The sequence below is a fragment of the Tenrec ecaudatus genome, chromosome 5 (assembly GCF_050624435.1).
Source record: "Tenrec ecaudatus isolate mTenEca1 chromosome 5, mTenEca1.hap1, whole genome shotgun sequence".
Lineage (NCBI taxonomy): Eukaryota > Metazoa > Chordata > Mammalia > Afrosoricida > Tenrecidae > Tenrec > Tenrec ecaudatus.
In genome coordinates, this window is record NC_134534.1 from 137,844,906 (window position 1) to 137,863,071 (window position 18,166).

The 18,166-nt window shown below is 45.2% G+C and overlaps 1 long non-coding RNA gene and 1 other non-coding gene across 2 annotated transcripts; both read right to left on the minus strand.

Moving 5' to 3' along the window:
* Nucleotides 1–980: 980 nt before the first annotated feature.
* LOC142448954 (uncharacterized) lies at nucleotides 981–16,901 on the minus strand. The gene is made up of 4 exons (XR_012784540.1): nucleotides 16,594–16,901; nucleotides 9,595–9,820; nucleotides 7,390–7,574; nucleotides 981–3,795 (listed from the first exon to the last, which is right to left on the minus strand). It is a non-coding gene; the product is annotated as an uncharacterized LOC142448954 (long non-coding RNA).
* Nucleotides 2,501–2,633, minus strand: LOC142449574 (small nucleolar RNA SNORA63). The gene has a single exon (XR_012784712.1). It is a non-coding gene; the product is annotated as a small nucleolar RNA SNORA63 (small nucleolar RNA).
* Nucleotides 16,902–18,166: the final 1,265 nt, after the last annotated feature.

Consider the following 18,166-nt stretch of genomic DNA (forward strand, 5'->3'; position numbering starts at 1 on the left):
TGTCCTTTCTCTCCTCATCTCCAACGTGTACTTATGTGGTGCTCAGTAACTTCCTAGAGCACTCACGTATCAACGATTTCACAGTCATGCCTCATCCTCCAGGTAGATTTGCTATCAGGTCTCTGTCTGCCCAAGATAACTCTAAATATCCTCTTTCATCATGATTAGTATCTAGTCCCAGAAATGTCTCCGTTTAAACAATAAATTATGTAGTCATCCTCATTTGACGTTATCTCAACTTTATACATTGGAAAAGCGGAGGCACCGACTGCTTCTATGTCATCTGGGTAGTCACCAACAGCAGAGATGGCTTCAGGGGCCAAGGATAGCGTGGCTTCATCTCAGGCACCAGAGACTTAGGAGCATGGTCTAAAATGTGCCTTTGTGAAATAGGTACTGGAGAGGGAACTTGTATACAGAGGGAGGCCCTGGGTTTGCTTTCTGAACTACAGAGTCCTCTCCTTGCTCTCAGAATTCACCCGTCAAATGTCTCCTTGTCCTGAAAAGTCTCCAGAGAAGAAAACACCTCGTCCATTGCTCAGAGGCTCCTGGTCTCAGCTGCCAATGCAGTGTCCCCGGTAGGCAACTCTTGGGACAGAAGCAACCAGAGTCCTACCTCAATTTTCATTTTCTACAACTCAAATGCACATTTAATAAATTCTAAGCTCTTTGCAGCAGAAAGCAAAAAATTGGAATTGAGAACTGTGTAACATGTGACCCTACAGGCTCTCTCTCACCAGGCAGAGTTTATGATCAAATCGGAATAAGGCCCACAAGGATTATTTTCAAGTTTGCAATCATTATTTTTTTTTAAGTAGGAAGAAAGAAAAGTAGCAGAGAAAGGATGCAAGGACATTTCAGATTCCTTTAGAGAGCCTGAATACTTTTTATTTAGAGAACAAAAAAGAAACACAAGCCAGGAAGTAATATTTCTCTCTGTTGGCTCAAAAAAAAATGACTGGCATTTCAAACAAACAAACAAACAAAAAATTCAACCTCTATCTGCGGGTAAAAAGTATTCCCCTCAATTGATCTATGACCCTAAGCATATAAAATTTATGCCTTGACACTTTTGTCTGATGATTCGATTTAAGGTTCTTTTGACCTTATTAATTAAAAGTCTACTCAAAATAAAAATGAAGGCAAAGTCAATTAAGTGACCTTCACTTGCAGGCTTCCAGATTAAAGTCATTGGACATGACATTGCCATTGTCATAAGTCTGGAGTAGATAGAGCACAATGTGTGGGCTGGATATCCCTGCATGCCACAAGCGAAGCCCTCTTAGGCAATGTGACTTTTCATCTCTGTGGGAAGGGAGGAATCCAATGCAACCAAAGGAAGTTCAGCTTGGAGTGTCCAAGCTTGAAGTCAAACTTGCCAAGTCAAGACCAGGACTCCATCAAGTTCATGCACAGTTCCTTGTAGCCCCTAGTCCCTGGGGTGCCATTGTTGCTCAGGGGAAGAGCAGCCCTTGGGAACCAAGGGTCATGGATTTCCACAAATTTCTGACATTTACAAATGGGATAGCACTTTGAGAACTGCTTAGCCACAGGATTTTGCTCTATAAAGAAAAAAAAGTTAACATCCTGTAGGAAAATGAGGATATATAGGGAGATGCAACCTAGACAGACACCCCCACCCCAGGTTAAATGTGCTGCTTATACCCCGCACCACGAGGAGGGACCCAGCCTCGTGGTATCCCTGCCTCTGTGGGAAACAATGCAGAGTAACTATCTTTAGTCGGGGGTGGGGGGGACAAATCCCTGCTCCTCACTACCCTACAGTCCCCAGCCGCCTCACACACTTTATCCATGAGAAATCTATTGCCCCCATACAGTTCTTAAGTATTTATTCATTCAACAAACATGTATTAAGCCTTGCACTACTTGACCAATGAATTCTGGCCATTGTTGCAAAAGAGAAGTACACAGGGTCTTCCGTGAGAGTGGATCACAGGAGAGGGTGACAGCTGGACTAGTCTGAATGCTCATTCAAGACTTCCAAGAAGAATGGCATTTGAATGACAAATTGAAGGATGGATGAGACTTAGGTGTGTAGTCTCCATTTTAGACGTGAAGGTATTAAGGCTCAGAGAGGACATATAATTGTATAAGGGGTCGGGATTGCACGTGATGACCCTGATTTGAACTCCAGGTTTTCTAACGGTACAAGCCATCAGGCTAGGCTTCTTAGAGCGAGGTCCACATCACCCCTGAGGGCTTTCTCAAGTTCTATGTGCCTGAATTCCAAGAGCTCCTGATTCAGCGGGTGCTGTTTAGCCAGAAAAATACATAGGTAAATAAGCTGATGTAAATGCTCTAGTTCAATAATGCCTCCATCTAGGTATTTATTTCTGCCACCCAAACTCTCAACTGGCGTCATGCTACTTGGAAAGAAACAAACAGGCCCGTGGGGTCAATGCTGACGCATAGCTCTGGGGCAGGTAGATGTGCCCCTGGGGTTTCTGAGATTGTAAATCTTTTTGTTTTTGTTTTTAGTATGTATGAGACCAAGCATCCCTGGGCTGCTACAAGAGACTAGCAGACAGGGATAGATAAGAAACAGCTTTACTTTGAGCAGGGGGACTGACAAAATAGCACCAAACAGCTATATTATAGTCTAAATCCTGCTGTTTGGGATTGTAACTCTTCACTGGAGTGGAAAGACCTGTCTTTATCCCAGAGAGCGGCTGGTGGTTTCAAACTGCTGACCTTGAAGTCAACAGCGCAACCTGAACCCAGGCCTCCTTGATGGCATGATCGTGTGCAGGAAAACGCGACAGGGGGTTCAGGCTTGGTCATAGGGCTGACTCCCTGTGTGGTCTGAGGGCAGTTGCATAGTTTCTAGTCCTCGGGGATTTCCAAACTGCCCTGCCCTGACAAGTGTCCAGAACTTCTGTGGTGCTCCATCTCTGAACAGCTGTGTTGGAAGCAGTGGGGAGACGACCCGAGCATCAGTATCGGAGACTCCCATGTGCTGCAGCACTAGACGATCTCAAACGTCCCTTCTGACTTGAAAATCCTGTGTGCACATGAATTCCTTCCTCCCCTCCTTTCGGGCCAATGGAGGCGATGGCCACATTCTAGAAAGCACGACACCAGGGGGAGGGGCTGCGGGGATGATGCATTGCCAAGACCTGCTGCTCTACTTAGGCAGTGTCTTTGTGAAAATAGTAACTTTTTTTCCCCCTGACTGATTTATGTGACAGTTGGAAAGCAGCTCCCAGAACAGTCTGTTCCTCCCCTCTGCACCATTAACATAAATATGTGTGCATGGGGCCTTCAGCTCCTGCTTCTCTGTGTGTCCGGGAGGCTTATGGGACCATGAAAGCCAGAGGCTGCGGGCAAACCAGAGAGGAAGTGTTGTTAGGGCCCAAGAATGAAAGGGGGAAAAGGACAGGACGTTGCTAAGAGACAATGTCAAGCTGGGCCATGGGATTAACAGCGAGTATCAAAGCAAGCACTTAATGGTATGTCTTTCCAGAAGGGCCTTTCCAAGTGCAAGCAGAGGGTGAGCGTATCAAAGCAATGCATTCCAAATCAGCGTAAAAGGCCCCTTTCCTTCTTAGGAGGGCAAAAAGTATTACGTGAAAATTATGTGATTAAAAACAAAAGATCTTCCGGCTTGATAAAGTGAAACTGGATTCTTTTGCTGCGAAACTTTTCAGACTCCTTAAGAGGCTAAGGAACACCACGGAGACTCTTGGAAAGGAAGATCCGGTTTACATGCCAGAATCATTTGCTGCCTTTTCACTTAGAGGGGGTGGCCGTTGTTTAAGACATTGGAGGGAAACCCTGGGGTATAAAAAAAAAAAAAGAGCAACTATTTTAGTCACATCGCATAGCATTGTACTGAAAGCTTTATGTGAATGATTTCATTTAATCCAAATCCATTTCATTGCATTACACTGGCTATGGAATCGCTTTGAAAGCAGTGGGTTTGGAGACTTGGTTAGCCACAATGTTGCTATGAACATTGAGTGAAAGACTTGTTGTTCAACGCTGACTCACAGTGGCTCTGTGTGGCAATGAAATGTCCCCAGTTCCTGTGTCATCCTGGTGGGCGTTGATATGTTTGAATCCACTGTTGAAGCCGCTGTGTCATTTGTCTCACGGGCTGTTTCACTGGTCCTCCACAGGAGAAGCCATGGGACCCTTCTCCTGCCATCAGCTCTTCTCCAGAAGACGAGTCCAAGGTCAGGGAATCAAAGTGGCCCACACTATTCTATGATCCATGGACGAAGTTTCACTGACTACTTTTCAGAAGCAGACAGTTTTCCTCTGTCTTCCCAGTCTGTGTGAGTGTAGAAGCTCAGCCAAAACGTGCTCACGTGGGGAACCCTTTTAATATTTGAAATTCAAGTGGCATAGCCTCCCAGAACCACAGCCACACAGAAGCCACCCAATGTGATAAATGGACAGATGGCAGGTAAGAAATGAGAGACGACTACGTGGAAAACCCTGAGCACTGCGACCGACGCATCCAAAGTGGTTCATAAAAGCCGACCAACATTGTACTTGCATCTCTTGGGTCCAATCATTCAAAGACATAGCATGAATCTCTAAAACAAGAAGGTCTCCACTCAAGTGCTTCACACACTTTGTTGTCCTAAACATGCAGGGCCAGGAAGGCATTGTCTCTCTCTTATGTTCTGAAGGTGGGCATCATAGAGGTCAAGTGTAGAGAAATAAGCCCTGGCCCAGAGAATTCCATTTCTCCTTGGCTTTGGGGTGATGGCATTGTCAAGTCGAACTTCTGCCACCATCCTCCATAAAGGAGACTCTTCTTTCTTTCTTTAATCTTTTTATTAGGGACTCATATAACTCTTATCATAATTCATCCATACTTCAATTGTGTCAAGCACATTTGTACATTCATTGCCCTCATCAGTCTCAAAACATTTGCTCTCCACTTAAGTCCCTGGCATCAGCTCCTCATTTTTCCCCTCCCACCATACTCCCCCATCCTCACGAACCCTTGATAATTTATAAATTATTATTTTGTCATATCTTGCCCTTGTCTGACATCTCCCTTCACCCTTCTGTTGTCCACCCCCAGGGAGGAGGTCACATGTAGATCCTTGTAATGGGTTCCCCCTTTCCAACCCACCTCCCTCTCTGTTCCCAGTATCACCACTCACACTACTGGTCCTGAAGGGATCATCCGCCCTGTATTCCCTGTGTTTCCAGTTCCTATCTGTACCAGTGTCCATCCTCTGGTCTAGCCGGACTTGCAAGGGAGAATTCGGATCATGATAGTGTGTGTGTGTGGGGGGGGCATTTAGGAACTAGAGGAAAGTTGTATTTTTCATTGTTGCTACATCTGCGATCACATGGAAGGCCCTAAGTAGTGCAAGTGATTAAAGAGTTCTCAGTTAACTGAAAGATTGGAGGGTCAAGTGTACCCAGAGGAGCTTCAAGAAAGGAAGGAAGGATGGATGGAAGGAAGGGAGAGGGGGGAGGGAGGGAGGGAAGATGGAAGGAAAGCAAGAGAAAGGAGAAAGAGAAGAAGCAGAAGAAAGGCAGGCAGGCATAGTATTCCACTTCTGAAAACTCAGCTTTTAAAAATCCCTAGTTTTAGGTGGCAAGGGTCTACTCTGTCACACACGGGATTGCCATATGCCAGAATCAACTTGAGGGCAATCAAAGGAGGGAAAAACAGCCATCGTTACTGCCCTTTCCTCTTGGAGCGAGGCTACTGAAAGTGAGAACCCGGGGACTGTAATGTCAAAGCTCACCTTCATTTATGGGGCCTTCAGAACTACCAGGGAAGGCAATGGATCTTACTTCACGTGCATTTCTGTGGTAGGCAAGTTTCTAAGGTGGCTACCAATGATCTCTACCTCCTGGTCCTCCTGTTCTCAAAGACGCCCTCCCCAGGAGGGTGGACTGGGCCTAGTAAGTAGGATCTATTGAATAGAGTAGAGCAAAAGCAACGGGTGCAGGTCCACAGTCCGGTTAAGAGAGCCGTGGCTTCTCTCTTGCTGGCACTCTCCGACTCTCTGGCCCTCTCCCTCCCTTGCCTGTCCTGATGATGTTCCCTAAGGAGAACCCCAGGCACTACAGGCTAACTCCAGTAGACAGCCAGGGAGACATGGAAGGCCTTGGCCCAACCATCCTAGCAGAACTGAACCCTCCCAACCGTCACTGAAGGAGCCTGCAAGCAGACCAGCACCAGATGGGATGACTATAGAAACGAGAGCTCCTGAGCCCAAGGACCCAGCTAACCTGTGCCTGGATTTGAGGGTCTCATCGAAGGTGAAGTAAGAGAGGTGTGTTGTTTGTTACACATCAGCCTGCAATCGGATCCCTTAGCTGCCCCTGAGTTGATTCAGACTCATGGCAACTCCGTGCATGTGGAAGTAGATCTGTGCTTCAAAGCGTTTGCAGTGCCTGGTTTTCAGAAGGAGGTGTTTCTTCTGAAGTGCTTCTAGGTGGCCTTGAACCTCAAAGCTTTTAGTTAGCAGCTGAATGCACTAGTGGTTTGCCCCACCCAGGGACTAATGCCATGTGGTCCTGAGCCATACCCTTGGCCGGTTACGGATTATGCTTTTGTGGTCCATCGGGTTTTATTGGTTGATTGTGGAAGTAGATTTCCAGACCTTTCTTCCTCATCTGGCTTAGTCTGCAACCTTCTCAGCATCACGGTACCGTGCAAGCCTCCGTTGCATTGGCAGGGTACCCACATCAGATTTCCTGCGTAAAAGGCAAACATCTCATTGCTGAATCATGTGAGGGGCCTTCCCAAAGCTTACGGAAAATGAAGTGAAAAGATAATGGGGCCCTTTCCTCACCTCTGGACTACTAAGGGATGACTATTATCCTAAAGGAGCCTGGGTGGTGTCGTGGTTGCATCTTGGCCTGCGACCCGCATGGTCAGCTATTCCAAACCCCGGCCACTCCGAGAGAGGAAGATGGGGTGTTTCACTCCCTAAAGAGTTACAGTCTCAGAAAGCCGCAGGGGTAGTTCCACCCTGACCTCGAGGGCCACTGAGGGTCAGAATTAACTCATGAATCTGAGTTTTGGTTTGTTAGGTTTTTAAAAATTGTAATCCTATAACTTAGAAGGCAAGAGAGGACACAGTATCCAAAGGAGGAGTAACCATTTTTACCACACGTGACAGGGAGCTCAAAGATCACCACAGATGGTAAGGGGGCAAAGAGACCAATGTTGACCCTGGCAAAGAGAGAGGCAAGGAAGCAGTGTGCACATGCTGGGGCGGGCACGGGCTCCAGGAAGGGTAGAAGGCAAAGCGTCTCGTGGTATATGTGTTGATTCCATGTGATGTTACCAAAGTGCAGCTGCCCATTGCAGGTGGGAAGTATGACCTTTTTCAGGATAAACCACCCAATCTGTTTCTGCTTTCTATCCCTTGTTCAAATTCCTACCTCCATCTTAGGATCCCGTGCTGCTAAAAACTCTCTGAATGGCATCTTCTAATGAATTTAGCATCTGGCTTTGTGGTGCTGATCCAAATTCTTCGTTCTTGATCTCTGGACTCTGCCCCCTGTGACGTACTATCTGTACCCGTGAAGGACGTCTTTCTACTTGGTCTGTTGTCCGTGGAGCAGACCTGGGAACAAAATAGGAAATCAATATGCAGTGACCTGGGAGATGAGGTCAAAGGTCTGAGTAGATACAAAATCAAGTTCAAGTGCTTCCTTTGCATATCTATGAAAGACTTACAGATTGCTCCAAAAAAAAAAAAAAAGACACTACCTCCATGTATTTCTCCTCTCTGAATCTTAAACTCTTCCCATTTAGCACAAAGCAGGGGAATATATATCAAAGGATTTAAAATCACCACGTAATCGCTGTGTGGCTTTAGGGAAATGACTTAGCCTTCCTGAGCCTCAGTTTCCATTACTACCAAGTGTGAGTAGTAGAATCGCTCTCCCTCTCAGGGTACTTTTGGGAGATTGACAGGGCTCTGAGCAAAGACTTGGCACAAATCCCTTTCTGAACCCCTTGTTGATGTGATGAAGCAGCTAACCAGCTTGGGTTGTCTTATCTACATGGCAAACCCTAAACCACCCTAGAGTTGCCAGACCAGCTGCCTGAGACACGTTATAAACAGCCCCGAGAGACAATTTGCTTTCAAAGAGAAACAGGCAGGGGGAATGAAAACAAGACGGCAAGCAGAGGGCCCAGCCCTCAGCCAGGAAAAATTCAGGGCTTGGCAGCATCAGCCGCTTGAGATGCACCGCCCAGAGAGAGTGTCTCTGCAGGACCTCACAAGCTCGGGACTGTCCTGAAACCCCACGCGCGTGCGGGAGGGGAGGGGGTCTGTCGGGGTTACCCCACGGCACTTGCGCCAGCCTATTCCCAAACCAGAGTGGCCTGAAATGACCTTGTCCTGATGTTTGTTTTCAATGCCATCACAGTCCACACCTCCTTTTGTCAGTGGTTTGTTCTCGCTCTCTAATTTTCTCTCAGGGGGGGTGGGGTGTAGGGGAACAGATGCAAGGGCTGCCCGAGAGAGGAGTGCAGGACACGAAACAGCTGTTGCCAGCATTTCGTCCCACGTAAACCTAGATTTAGTGTTGACTGCTGGCACATGGATCTACAAGGCAAGAGTCATCTTCAGTGTTTCAGCTGGGAGAACAGTTGCTCTTCTAAATTGATGGAACAACCATCCTGGAACAGAGATTTCTGCCACCTACCCTGGACCTATCATGATCCGGCCAACTGCATGTCACTGTTGAACTTACGGATAACTCTTCACCAGCTAACCCTACTGAAGCAACGACCTTGTCCCCATCGCCTACACGGTACTGTCACATTCATGTGTTAGATTGCCTTCTTAGCACTCTCTGATATTATTCCCTTTATCTACCTTCAGACCAGTAAATTCTCCATTCCTCCCCATTGGAATATAGCACAAGAGAACAGGGGACTCCTCTCTACCTCAACATCAACCCTGTAAAAGAAGTCTCACTGCCATAGAGTCAATGCCAACTCATAGTGACCATATAGGAGAGGATGGAACTGCCCCTCAGAGTTTCCAAGCCTGTAACTCATGATGGAAGCAGAAAGCCCATCTTTCTCCTGAGGAGTGGCTGGTGGTTTGGCTGCTGACCTTGCAGAGTGCAGCCCAACTCAAGCCATCATTACATCTCCAGGGATCCTTGGCCACACTGGGGACCAGCAAAATGAAGGTGAGACACGGGTCAAGTTCAATCTCACCTCATATCCTTCGACTGTGTTATCAGGAGAGACCAGTTCCCAGAGAAAGCCTCATGCTTGGTAGAGGAGACAGGCAGTGTAAAAGACCCAGTGACGACAACAATGGCTCAAATATAATAATTGATAGGATGATACGGAACTGAACAGTGTCTTGTTCTATTCTACCTGGTCGAAAGCACCTAACAACATAACAACAACAAATCTCAATAAAACTAAAGATGGGTTTCTGAAGCTCAAAAGATACGGCACCAAAAATAAGTGGAAAAGAGAATAGAAGGTTTCTTGTAGGACGCATGAAGAACCTAGAATGGAACTTCCCAGAAATGCCCGTTTCTATTACAAACATCAATGACCCAGACAGCCAGCACGGAATACAGACACTGGAGCCATGATTGTACTTGACTTACGTCACTCTTTTCTGAGCAGGATGACTTGTTGGGTTTTAGATGAGAAGAGGTGTGTCCTGTTCATGTTGAGTTCTGATCACCCCTTTGTCCTCGCTCTATACAGCTGTCAGCTCTGTTGTCATCTTTCCACCTCCGAAATCCCAGAGCATAGCCTTTCCTTGTCAGTTCATCAGGGCAGCCACGATTGGACGCATTTCATGAAAATTGAGAAAATTGGGCTGCACGACTTGAAACATAATTAGAGATGAATATGCAAACACTCCAGAGCTCTCCGAGTACTTCATAAACCAAGCCCGCCATGCCCCGGGAACACAGTGCTTGCCTTGAAATACATACCTAGCTGTAGCTCTTCGTTTCCTAGACAGGTATTTTTTTAAGTTATGTACTTCACATAATTTACGCTTTTCCTTTATTTGGGGAAAGCTCTAGCATGGGCTCACCCTCTTATTTTCTTACTGAGTTTCACAAAAGGGCGAAACTCTAACTTTTCAGCTCCGGTGGTGGGGGGCTTTGTCTAACTATAGGAACAGAAAGACTGCTCTTTGCTCTGCATGCCTGAAGCATTATGAAAATAAGAGTCAGGTTTCTTGGCTGGGTCTCCCTCATTTGCGGGGGGAGGGAGGTTGTCTTCGGAGGTAACTCAGGGCCGGTGTACTCTGTACCTAATCATCATATTCTTAGGAAATCTGTGAGCCTGTGTTTCCACTACTTCATCTTCACTGAGCCCTGAGAAGACCAAAGAGAGATGGACACAGAAACAGCCTGTAATGTGTTTGAATACATTTTCTTTGATGTTGTGGTCTAGTCAGACAAAATGTAGGAATCGTGCCTGTATCTGTCCTCGATGCACAGTTTTTCTGAACCTGGCAAATTGATGTTTTTCACAGATCACTAAAAATTAGCTCTCTTGTGTAAGTAGGCTCTTTGGGACCGAGATACATGGAAACATTTTGAAGTGGGGAGAAGAGAGTGGGGGGACATGTTTTCCTCCTTGGAAGCCTTCGTGTTTAATTAAATCTGTAAATTAAACATTTTACCCTTCTCGTTTTAAATCCTGGCCAACTGGTACCTTGCCTTGCTGGCACAGCAGGCGCATCTACATGTCTAGCTCTGCAGGTAAGGGTGACTCATTGTGGACCTCGGATGGGAGGGAAGAAAACACACACACACACACACACACACACACACACACACACACACACACACCCTCTCTGTCTTACTGAGAAACACAGAATGTCATTTCTGGAACATTCAGTAATTTCTAGTTAAACACTCCCAGTCTTATCTTAAAGGGGCCATTACACGGTCTTGCTCTTGTTCTTTTGGAAATGTTATGTCTTAAGTAATTTCAGCGATTAGCAGAAATGAAGGGAGTGGGTACTCCAGTGGTGGAGCATCTCTTTGTAGTCCCTTGCCTGTGTGAAATGGTGATTATAACACCAAGAGTCAAGAGATTCAGTTACTCACTTCACAATGTTTTCTAATGAATTCTGCTTAATCTTAGATATTGAAAGGAGCCAGAACTTATAGCAATAAAGTGCTAAGGTCAGTTTCCCTGCTGTGGTTCAGATGGAACAAAATTTCCCCAGATGCTTCACGACTTTGCCTTAATCTTTTGGGTATCGAAACAAACTGTGTGCATGCCTTTATCCAGAACTGGAAGACATTGGTATGAAATGACTAATATTTTTCTCCCAATAATTGAGCAGTGAGTCAAGACAATCATCCTTGTCAGCAAGCGCCTAAGCATAGAGTGATCCATTTTGGAATTCAGGATGTCCTATCACATCCTTTGTACATGCTGTTCCCTCTTCCCGCAACACCCTCCTCCTCCCAATTCCTGCATCTCTCCTGCTTATCATTTTTCGGTTTGATATCACTTCCCTGATATCAACCACCAGGCTAACTTTTGTCCTCAGATCATCTTGCAATGTGTCTGTGGGAAGAGAAGTACAGTTCATAGATCAGGTATTTATGAACTAGCTCTCATTGAGACAGGCCCTGGGAAGTTGGGTGGCTCCTATCACTGTGCCTGATCCATAGGACCAACTCTATAAATATATACTTAGATATGACTCATCAATTTACTAATGTTCCCTTTAGCCAGAGCATTGCAAGGTTAGAAATATTAGGAAATAGGGTACGTTACTGTGCAGAAACAAATTGTCCATCTCCTGCCTCCAGACAAAGACTCCAGTCATATCATGATTTCCAACCGATAATCCAGGCTTTCTTAACCCCCACTGATTATATATATATATATATATATATATATATATATATATATTTTCATCCTTTTCTAACATTGTGTCAATGTGGTCTCCAGAAACTGTTAGTGTAGATCAGATCATCGGCGCCACCTCCCAAATGGCCTCTGAAGAGTCTTCCCTATTTCAATTGATAGCCCTGGATCATTTCCCTGCACACTGGTGGAGGGCTAGCCTCTGCTGTCTTCCGGACTTGGTCATGGAGAGCACAGCAACTCCCTCCCCGTTCTCTTGGATACCATGCATTGGCCAAAGCTCGCCACCATTCTGCTAAGACAAATGTGTAGCACTTCTGGGAGACCTATATGGAAACAAACTCCAGCCTCCAGCACCAACTTGGTATCCATGAGAGTGAGTCACCCTGAAAGTGCATCTCCTGTCCCCCAGTTACCCAGCCTTCAGGCACTGGCAGCCTCTGGGGACCTGACTGCCGCTGAATCAATCCCTGACCAAAAGACAGCTGCAAAGAGAATGTGTTTGTATTGCTATTTTAATAAAGTCACTACATTTTAGGCTGATTTGTTATTGCCGCACTAGATAACTAAAACTCAGTCGCTGCCATCGAGTCGATGCTGACTCATAGTAACTCTATAGGGCAGCGTAGACCTGCCTCTGTGAGTTTCAGAGATGAATTCTTTACAAGAGCAGAAAACTACATCTTTCTCCTAAGCATCCACTGGTGGTTTTGAATTACTGACCTTGTGCTTCGGAGCCAATGCGTAATCACTGTACCACCTAAAACAGTGACCCCAAATGGCAAAAAATTGGGCCTCATGAGGTAATGGTTCCAAAAATGAACCCATCTGGTGTCTGAGGTCTACGTCAGGACTGGTGACGTGCAAAGGAGGAACCATGTAAAGGAGGAAGTGGGGAAAACGGGATTCTTCCTTGCCATCTGGTTGATTCTGACTCACAGTAGGCCCACAGAAGATTGCTTTACAGCAGCAGAAAACTCGCCTTTCTTTCATGCCCAGTGACGAGCCCACAGCACCACTAGGGCTCCTTTGAACACTAATAGCTGATAGTTCTTAGCACTGATTCTGTTCCATTCCAACCAATCCCCCGTGAGTTAGTCATCCTGTGGTGATCGGTGTGATGCTGTTGTTCAGGAAGTCGTGCCACTAGTATTGCCAATCCCAGCAGGGTCTCCCATGGTGGGCAGGTCTCAGCACAGCTCAGACAGATGCCAGGAGACTAGAAAGAAAAGGCCTGGCAAGCTCTTTCAGAAAACCAACCATCGAAAAGCTCACGGAACAATGCTGGTATCTGATATGTATTGAAGCAGTGAGTATATGATCGAAAGAATGAATATTATTTTTAATTAGAATATTGAGTGGCGCATGCTAGTTACCATTAAGTTTTCTCCAACTCAAAAAAAAAAAGTCTGCTCCAACTCAAGAACACAAGAGAATATTTTTCCAATAGAGTGCTAGAACATTCCCTGGCTAGGTTGGATGGCACTCAAGACACAGAGGGGCTAGAACAGTGGACTTGAGGCTATTGATGATTTTGAAGATGGTGTGGCACTGCACAATGTTTTAGTTGGTTGTACATGGGGTTGCTATGAGTCCTAGTAACCTGAAGGATAGCTAAGAACAATACATGCTACTGAAAGTATTCATTAATTGAAAGTGTTATTCAATCGTGCATTTACTCAATAAATATGATGAAATACCAGCATTGGGCTGGGGGTGCTGGAAAGACAAGGATCAAGACAACTAAGTCCCTACTTGCATGAAATGTGCACTCAACTAGAAGAGACAGGGTTAGGTGATATATGGGATGGAGGCATGTGCTTTGGAAGCGGAAGTCAGAGCAAGTCCCACTGAGGAGATGGCATTGATTCAGTGTCCTAACAGAATGCATGTCTTGGTGAGAAGTATCTGGGCAATAGGAACCCCAAGCACAAAGGCTCTGAAACTGGAGCATGCAGGGAGTGACAGAAATACGAGCAAACAGAACCATAGGAAACTTGGAGTTATTTTTGAAGAGGTGCTGGGGAGCCTTTCTGGGGGTGTTGATCATGGGAGCATCAGGATCTGGATCACATTTCTGAAGGAGCATTGGTTCCATGGAGGCAGGTGTGCCAACATGGAGACCATGAAAATTATCTCTCAGTGGTTTGGACCAGGAAGAAGTTGGTTTGAGACATCCTTAGGTTTCAGGACTAAGAGGATGGAGTGTAGGATGTGCCGTAAAGAGAGGAAGCAAGGAAACCTGCCAGGTTGGTGGCTTGATCCCCAAATATGCAAGTGACCTAAGGCTATTATTCTTATAATTCCCATGTTAAAGTTGAAGAAAGTGTGTTAAAAATAATTAAAATTGAGATTGGGTTTGAGCCTGATGTGTCTCCTTTTTTCCTGCTCTCTGAAAACAGCGCACATAAGCGAGCAAAGCCCGGTGGTGACTTTTTTGAATTCAGCCACGGTTTCTTTAGACTGGGAAGTACAGGGCTCTGTGGGCACAGGTCGGAGTGGAAATACAAGTTCAAGGAAGGTGGTTTTCAAGTGTCTCCTAACTTGTCAATATCCTCTTGAGAAGAAAGTCAGAAAGGCAAGAAAGCTATTTTCTCTCATCAAATGTTGGCTAGAAAACCACACTTTGAATGTTCTTGTTTTTAATACTCACTTTATAATAATATAGCACCATTTCTCTGCATATTTGGACTACACGGGGAAGCTTTCAAAAGTTCATGAAAAAAATCCCATTATCTTTCAGTCAAATTTTTCCTGTAAATTTTTTTAAATCTTCTCATATAATAAATTCTTTATTACCACTGTTCAGTAAAAATACCACTCTTGACTTAAGGGGCACATTCAGAGACGCCACATAAAATCAGCAAGCTTATCTTTATATTTTACACATTTTCCCCTCCACTACTCAGATTACTGCAGTCAGAAGTGACCTGGACTTATGAATGCCTCTAACAGGGCAAATAACCTCACTGTCATCCAGTGGATTCTGACGCATGCTCTGCGGACAGAGTAGAGTGGTGTCTTTGAATGTCTGAGGCTATAAATCTTCAAGGGAGCAGAAAACCTCATCTTTTGCCTACAAAGTGCCTCGGACTTTGAATTGCTGGCCTTGGGCTTAGCAACCAACACATAATCCACTGCACCACTCGGACTTCTTCTCTACACAGCTTTTAAATGGGCTCTACTCGCCTACAAAGGAAATGTGAAATTTTCAAAGTTCCCTCACCTGAAACATGGACCAGACCTACCACAGACAGAGGAATGATCACCTTTGTGAAAGACAATATGAAGCATCTCATTCAATTAGAAATCGTGGAACCTGGGACACATCTACTCTTTAATACTTGATTTTGTGCTGCCTTGTCACAAATAGAGCATTTAGAACAAAATTATCACTAAGCATTCCCATGCACTTTTTCATTTTACTTTCTGCTCATTTTAGTGAAGCAGTTTCATTTTCCTGTCATTTAGCCTGGCCTTGGCAGAGAGAATCTGCTATTCTTGTGACAGATGTCATGACCTGGTTTTGTTCCCCTTTTAGGCCCAGAATTTTATTCCAAGGTGCAGGATCAGAAATTGTTTGATTTGCTCCTTTTATTATTGTATTTTTGCTTCCTTATGAAAACAGTACTCCATTATTATAAAAATAAATTCTAAATGAAACAAATTAATAAGGTAGAAAACATATTGTCGGTCCCTTGTCGTGCTAAAGCAGGAGTGCTGGTGGTACAGTGGCTATGAATTGGGCTGCTAACAGCAAGTCAGGTGTTCAAAACCACCAGCTGCTCTGAGGGAGAAAGATGAGGCTTTCTATTCCAGTAAAGAGTTAGTCTCAGAAACTCACGGGGGCAGTTCTAGCCTGCCCTGAGTTGGGTTTTTGGTTTATGAGGTTAAAGAAGGAGCCACGGGACCTAGTGGTTAAGTAGCTGGTTGTTAACCAAAAAGTCAGTGGTTCAAATCCATCAGTTGCTCTATAGGAGAAAGATGTAGCAGCGTACTTCTTAAAGATTACAGACCTGGGAACCCTGTGAGGGAGGTTCTGCTGAATCCTACAGACTCACTTTGAGTCAGATTCAACGCAATGGCCGTGAATTTGGTTTGGGTTTTACCGGTAAAGATCAATTGGGACTGTATATTTCAAGGCTTTCACATTTTTTTCTTTTGTAAATTCACATGGGTTTGCTTTAGTTTCCTCTTCAAATTCAGCAATATATTGGGGACGTTTTAAGATAGTTATAGCAATAGCAGCTTGATTGAATAATGTACATATTATAGAGCCCCTAATAAAATGTTTATGAAAAAGTACCCCCACCCCCTGGAAATTCTAGAAAGGACAGAATAGCCCAGCTATTTTTCAACTTGACTTCTATAAAACAATAATAATAAAGAAATAAAGCTGTTTAAAAAAAAGATCTGTGCAGAGATCTTTACATGAATTATCTCACATGTCTCACGACAACATTCTATCGGGCAGGCACTGTTAATGTTCCCCATTTTATAGATGGGGAAACTGAGCCTGAGAGAATTTAAATGACTTGCCAAGATCACAGAGCAAGTGTGCGAGGTGATCTGAGATCCAGCCTCCTACAGTGCAAACTTTTAGCTAATGTTTATATCAGTGTTTACAAAACCACGTCTCACTTGTTACAATGGTGGCTAGCACTAATTCCCTTCATACATATTACATGCTGTCCTCTGAGTCTTGTCTAGAGCCTTGACTCGCTTTCCTCTGTCTCATGTGTCCCCCTCCAACTTACCAGGTCCTTGGACCACCTTTGCAAGACTTTCATTCTTGAGTCATCTGTGGATTCCGAATGGCGTTTTCCTTCACTTGAGGTGTGTTCCCCTCGGATCAACTGGTTCCATACTGGTTTTGACAATGGCCAAGGGAAGATGGGAGCTTCACAGTCTGTAGTTCCATGTTAAGAATAGACACATTTAAAGACAAGGTTTTCTTTCTTTCTTTTTCCCTCCTACTCTAATTTTGATTCTGCTCATTCTTAACCCGGTTCATGGTGTCCTCCTGAACTTTCACTAACAATACCTGGGTGTGTCCGTGCAACTCTCAAATCCCTCCCGGAGAAAGAGAAGGAAGAAAAGCATCTTTATATGTGGTCTGGGAGGGAAGGGGGGGGGCGGTGTGGAGACTGGGAGCACGAAGAGGTGAACCAACTGGGCTTGGTTTACAGACTGGGAAGGCAGAGTAATGACCTGTTACCCTCCTAAATCTGTACTGTGTCATGATCCGGGGGCACTCCCAGCCTCAACCCCGTCATTACGCCTGTGAAAGCATGCTGTCTGAGAATGAAACTTAACCCTCAGAGAGGAGACGGGACTGCAGGCCTGCCGTTGGCTCAGAGCTGGGTGCCTTTTTCCTCCAGTGGGAAGCAGCAGACCATCACAGCAACAAGACGTTGGAAATTGTGGCTTCACAACCGGCTGAGTCACAGAGAGCCCCAGGCTTTTCACTCCCTTTTATAAGTGGCAGTTGGGCTGTAGCCCCTGAACCATCACATCCCAGATGAATGCCATTTCTGGGAGTTGCTAAACAGCCCTTGTACAGCAGCAGTAATCGCTCAGCCTGCTGAGTTGGCTGGTTTTCCACTGTTCCGCAGGAGGAGGTGGTGCAGGGTTAAGCTAATAGGTAAGACATTGAATGTCAGCTGAAAATGACCGGCAGTGGGTGCTCAGGGTTATGTGTGCGTACGGGAACCCTAAAGTCATTTCCAACCTTAAAGGGAAAGTGTCCCCTGCGATGGACATGGGAGGGGGAAGTGGAAGCGTGTGGAGTCTTTGAAGGCTGAGATAGAGTCTTCGTTCTGCCACTCTGTCTGAAAGTCCAATCTTGAACAAGTGACTCCGTTTTTTGAAGCCTCGGTTAAGTTCTGGAATAAGTACATTGATTTTACCTCACAGTTATTTTTTTTTTTTTGGCGTAGTAAAGTTCTTGTCAAAGTAACTGAAGCAGCATGATCGCTTCTAAGTCAATGAAAGTAATGCAGAGGTTTGTGACACCCTAGACATATCAGTGGGCCCAATAAGAAAGCATGTTCGTGTGATGGTTATTTTTAATAACAATCGATGATGACTAGATGTAGTAGTGGTTTGGAAAATAGTTTCTACCTCTGCCCTTTCTTTCCCAAGTGCCTGATTTTACCACTCTAGGCAGCTGTGGCGTGCGTTTCCTGCCATCAGCAGAAGTTGACGCTAGTGTCCACACACTCACCTCGTCGAAGATTGGTTGACATCGTAGGTCCCCCGTGCGATAGCTGATCTGCTACAACTCCGGGACCACCAGGCAATGTGCCACTGAGAGTCCCTCAGTAGTGA